Consider the following 6,445-nt stretch of genomic DNA (forward strand, 5'->3'; position numbering starts at 1 on the left):
AAGGTTAATAGAATATTGACAGATGTAGAGAAAGCTAATGGTGTTGAGGACGTCTGGATTAGTATACAGCATAAGAAATTACCATCTTTTATTGTTGGGTGTGTCTACCAGCATCCAAAGGCTTTGACACCCTCCTTTGATTATCTTAAAGAAACTTTTAAAAATGTGTCTTTACGTAAAAAACCCGTGTTCGTTTTGGGTGATTTAAATGAGGATATGCTTGTTCCTAACAACAAATTAAGTAAAATAATATATCAGTTAAATCTCTGTCAAACAATAACTAAGCCAACTAGAATAACAAGCACGTCCTCGACATTATTGGATGTTGTCATTACAAACAATCAACAATGATTGTATATTCAAATATGTGGATTCCCTGTCCCATTGCTGATCATGAGCTAGTAACTTTACAAATTGATATTTCTAAGCCAAGGAGAATACCTGTTAAAAGAACCTTTCGTTGTCTTAAGCATTACAATCAGGTCAGTTTTTGTAGTACTTTACTAAATAAGGCTCCAGATTTTAATTGTATTCTACAAACTGATAATGTGGATGTACAGGTTAATATTTTTACCAAAACCTTTGTTTGCTGCTTGGATGAATGTGGCACATTTGTGACCCAAGAAATTACCCGGCCCCCAGCCCCTTGGATAAATAATAACCTTTAAGCAGAAATGAAAGCTAGAGATGACCTACAAAAGAGAGCTAAAACAGATATACAGAACGAAACACTACAAGATCATTACAAAAACGAAAAGAAACGGGTTAATACTTTGATTAAAGCTAGTAAGTCGGAACACTTTAAAGATAAATTTCGTAACTGTAATGGCAATGTGCCTAATAAATGGAAAATAGTTCGTGAAATGATCCCCAAAAATAATAATGCCCTTTTACCTGATTATAATGATAAGAAGGAAAAAGTAGAAGAGTTCAACCAATATTTCTCAAGTGTTGGTAGGACAGCCTTTGAAAAATCTCAGCAAAATCTAGATAGGAACAATACTTCACAACTTTTAAGAAATGAGTCGAATATAGTTAATGAGAATTTTAATGACTTTTTTAGGCCACAGCCAGTTGATGTCGAAACAGTTATTTTAGTAGTTGGGGAGCTTAATGACACGGGAGCCTATGGATCTGATTTGATATCCCTCCGTTTCATTCGGGACGCCTTACCGATAATTGCGTTTTACTTAACTGTCATAGTAAATACCTCTATAGTGACTTGCCTTTATCCAAGTGATTGGAAGTTGTCCCCACGTTCTGCCCTTTTTTAAGATGGTGATGCAGATAATGTAGAGAATTACAGACCGATATCACTTTTGCCCATTATATCTAAAATTCTAGAAAAGATTGTGTCAATTCAACTCAATAAATATCTCGAGGAAAAAAAAAAAAAACAAAGGATTTACTGTCTCACACTCAACATGGATTTAGGTCTCATCTCTCTACTGAAACAACTGCGCTATTGAAAGTTACAGAAACTATTTACGAAATATCGACGACAAAAAGATATCTTTACTTATTCTATTGGATCTCTTTCTAGCCACAATATTTTACTTCATAAATGTACACAATTAAAAATTGACCCTCTCTGGTTTAAAAGCTATCTAGAAAATCGTTACCAGTCAGTGAGATTAGGCGATGTTATATCCTCCCCTAAACCAGTAGAATTCAGAGTTCCACAGGGATCTATCTTGGGACCAATTCTTTTCCTAATTTATATAAATGATATGGCTACTGCTGTGCGAGACTGCATCTTGGTTCAATTCGCAGATGACAGTCAACTTCTAACGACTGGAACTATAAATGAACTAAATAACTTGATAGTAAGAGCAGAAAGAATATTAGAAATGGCGAGATATTATTTTCAAATTAATGGATTAAATATTAATGAGTCTAAAACTAAATGTATATTCATTGGCTCTAGGCAGTTCATATCCCAAATTCCTGAAGACACATAAATAAATTTCAATGGATTTGCAATTGAGAAAAGCATTAAAGTAAAAAATCTTGGGGTATATTTTGACCAGTATATGCTATTTGACGGTCATATAGATGAAGTTTGTAGGAAGGTAAATGGTACTTTAATATACTTAAATAGAATTAAGGACCGATTTGATAGTGAAATGCGGGGAATGGTCGTTCGGTCTCTTGCCTTGAGCATTCTTGACTACTGTTTAAAGATCTGGGGCTCGACAACTAAGCAGCAGCTGCAGCGGATACAGAGGCTTCAAAACTTTGCAGCAAAAGTAATTGATGGGAAAGCCAAGAAGTATGATCATGCAACTCCAATTTTAAATAACTTGCAATGGCTGACAATCAAACAGAAGATTGATTTTGATTTATGTGTCATGATCTTTAAAATTTTACATAATCTAATTCCACCATGGCTTTTTAATCTAATAAGAGTTGGAGATAGACGTAACAGACAACTAGATTTAATGATGACCTTTTTGTTTCAAGAACCAACACTGATCTAGGAAGCAGAGCATTTGTTGTGCGGGGTCCATCTGTGTGGAACAAACTGACAAACCAACTAAAAGCATTAACTAATATTAACTCTTTTAAACTGAATTTGAAAAAGTATCTATTGTCCAAATAATTTTTATAGTAAAACTTTATGTATATTTTAACTGAGCTCTTTTACACATTTACTCGATTTTAGCAGACTATTTATGAATTTTAGATTCCATTTTAAGATAAATGTTCATAACTCTAGTTTTATAAGTACCTGTATTTCAAAAGCAACTTTGAAATCGAAATGTTATAATCATGCTAAAGATAATTTTAATATTATAGAGATATGGTGTAACTTTTATCAGCAAATATTTATCAAGGTAAGAATTTTATTGAGCCTCAAGTACTATCATAAAAAGATTCATATTTTATATGCAAAATTTTCAATGTTTTAATTACTTTTATGATGTACCTATATATGTCACAAATTCTTTATTGTTCTTAAAGTTGTATAAAGTAAATCTATGTTTTTATGTTTTATAATGATGTAAATTTTTATGAAGGCACATGTAAATATCTAAGTTTTAAATGTAAACTACAATGTAATTTGTATTTATTGTAATAGCCAATGTAAATATTGGAATAAAGCTTATTATTATTATTACTCTCTCTCTCTCTTGGCAACTGTGTTGTTACGTTGTATTGTCTTTTAGACTTTGTCTATAATTCTTCGGCTGATCATATAGTCTAATTCTCTCACTCTCTCTCTCTCTCTCTCTCTCTCTCTCTCTCTCTCTCTCTCTCTCTCTCGGTAGCTGTGCTGTTACGTTGTATTGTCTTTAGACTTAGTTTATAATTCTTCAGCTGGCCATATAGTCTCTCTCACTCTCTCTCTCTCTCTCTCTCTCTCTCGTCTCTCTCTCGGTCTCTCTCTCTCTCTCTGACACTTAAAGCACTTGGCTTTCTGTGGGGAAAAATCTAGATAATTATACATTCAGACTGGACATATAACAGTCCTTACTCTCACATCATCTACTCTCTCTCTCTCTCTCTCTCTCTCTCTCTCTCTCTTCTCTCTCTGACACTTAAAGCACTTGGCTTTCTGTGGGGAAAAATCTAGATAATTATATATATAATTAATGTAGCTAAAATTAGAGAATGCAAAATAGTAATTTCTTGCCTTGCACAATTAGACGTTTTTCTCTTTGTGAAAACTGCGATTTTCGACCTTACGAAACCAGATATCACTATATCAATAAGAACGACTAGAAACCAGGAGTTGGCACTCCAAAACCACCATTGCTTGCTTGCTTGCTTGCTTCCCACAGCTTCGATTTCGCAACGAATTCGAGCGCACAGAGCCGCGGAATTCTCAAGGAGGGGCATCCCCTTCTACTATTCTGGTACAGTCGGCTTCATGAATTCCGGGTAAATATGACAGCGAGTGCTGACGACGAACCGTCTGGTGGTGACTCCACAATGCAACAGGTTAATGTTCCTGTGCTTTCAGCAAAGGAGAAAGTGTTGGCAAGGCTGCCTGTGGAACGAGAAACATGCGTGCGTAAGCACTAGACAAAAAGCTGGTTCACAAAGTGGCCTTCAGTACAATTCGTTAACTAATAGTATCGAATAGTAATATTTTGGAGTTGTAAAATGTATTATGACCGTAATTCATTGAGCAAAATTCAATCCAGGGAGCGATAGATTTTGGGTTTTCTTAATTTTACGTCCTTAGGATCAATGAATGCGTAAACACTAGACAAAAAGCTGGTTCAAAAAGTGGCCTACTACAATTCGTAAACTAATAGTATCAAATAGCAATATCTTGGAGTTGTAAAATATATTATGACCATAATTCATTGAGCAAAATATATAATACGACTGGTGAACGCAGTATTCAATCCAGGGAGCGATAGTTTTTGGGGTTTTCTTAATTTTAAGTCCTCAGGATCAATGATTCTTGAAACTGGTCACACAGGAAAGTTGTCATTAAAGGACAATAGATATCCTCTTCGTCAACAGCGCGCTCTTAGTTTCACGTGGGAGGATTTCTAAACTCCATCAAAAGGCGTAGAAGTTGTATTAATCCAACAAGGGATTTAAAAATATGACAAAAGTATCTTATAATAATTCATCCAGTGGTGTGAGGCGCGTCAGACATAACGTTTCTAGCTGAACTTTGTCAGTACTGTGAAAAGAAGTCAGATGATTTCATGGGGGCGTTGACCCCTCAACTACGCATATATGGAACGTTTTTTTTTTTTTTTTTACATTACGTCTTCATTTTCAGTTTAATGACAAACAAGTAAAAAAATGCGTCGAAGATTCTTCGGTACAATCGAATTTTCTGTACAACGTATAACGCTGTATGAAACTCTCAGCCACGGGCCATGAAAATTCCAGCCAGAGCCCGGTGGTGGCATGAGTTGTTGGTACCTATATCGGTGCCAGACGCATGATCATAACTAACTAACCTTTAAATAAAATAAAAACTATTGAGGCTAGAGGGCTGCAATTTGGTGTGGTTGATGATTGGAGGGTGGATGATCAACATACCAATTTGTAGCCCTCTAGCCTCAGTAGTTTTGAAGATCTGAGGGCGGACAGATAAAGTGCGGACGGACAGACAAATATCCGTCTCAAAAGTTTTCTTTATAAAAAAAAAAGCTAAAAGTCAGCTAAAGGTTTACTCTTTAGCTCTCATTTAAATGACTTTCTGTTTACCTTACACCATCAACAACAAACCAGGAACGTGCGTTTGTGTTTAAACAATGCTATAATGTTATTTACATCTATATTTACACACAAAGGTGCGCAGAAATAAACCCCACCTCAAAGTAATTATATCCTCTATCACACAACACAAATTCAGGGGGTTAAACACAATCAGCCTGGATTTCGAAAACATCCAAAAGCAGCAGCATCCATTCCCCATTCTGCAAATACTTTGACACCTGTTGACACATCCAGGGCCATTCAATAAATATTGGACGTGCCTGTTATTTGATACACACGACGCACACACATACGCACACACACACACACGACACACGCACAGAGAAACAAACTGTGCTTTGTCAGGGGCGTAATATAACGTTATTTGATAGACATTATCCGTAAGGGGTTTTTGTTTATGTTATAAATACTAAGTATCTCTTGTTTTATATATGTATATATATATATATGTATATATACATATATATACATATATATGTATGTATTTTTTTTTATTTTTAAGACTCGTATGTCAATTTCTCATCTTGTTTAAGGGTAGTAAACGTGCGCACGAAAAACAGAAAGAAAATACGAGCATATTTTGATATATATTATTCGTAAGGGGTTTATTTATTTTATAACTATCAAGTATATCTTGAAATTTTTATTTTTTATTTTTACGTAAATACGTGCACGAAAAACAAACAAAATACGTGCGTATTTGATATATATTATTCCTATGGGGTTTTGTTTATTTTATAACTATCAAGTATCTACGGTAAATTTTTTTTATTTTTAAGTAAATACGTGCACGAACACGCAAACAAAATACGTGCAGTCACGCTGTATCAACGTCCAATACGTACTTCTGATTACAGACGTGCGTGCGAATTTGCCGTACACACAAACATTCATATACACGTACTCATACACAGTTATGGATATAGATGCTATATTTAATGGCCTGTTGGAGAACTCTTGAAAACAAGAACTCGAAAATGAATGAGCAATAATTGTGGGTCAGTTCCATTTGAATGGGGTTTATGCTCCTGATTAAATAATATAATAATAATAATAATAATAATAAATAATAACAAAACTAATAATACTAATAATAATAATAATAAAAATAATAAATATGTTAGTATCAGAACGATAGGGTGATACGTGCAAAATAGACCAGACGTGACGCTGATTGACAAAATCAAGAAGAAAGTATCACTCATTGATGTCGCAATACCATGGGACACCAGAGTTGAAAGAGAAAGAGAGA

Source organism: Macrobrachium nipponense, chromosome 13 (assembly GCF_015104395.2).
Source record: "Macrobrachium nipponense isolate FS-2020 chromosome 13, ASM1510439v2, whole genome shotgun sequence".
Taxonomy (NCBI): Eukaryota; Metazoa; Arthropoda; class Malacostraca; order Decapoda; family Palaemonidae; genus Macrobrachium; species Macrobrachium nipponense.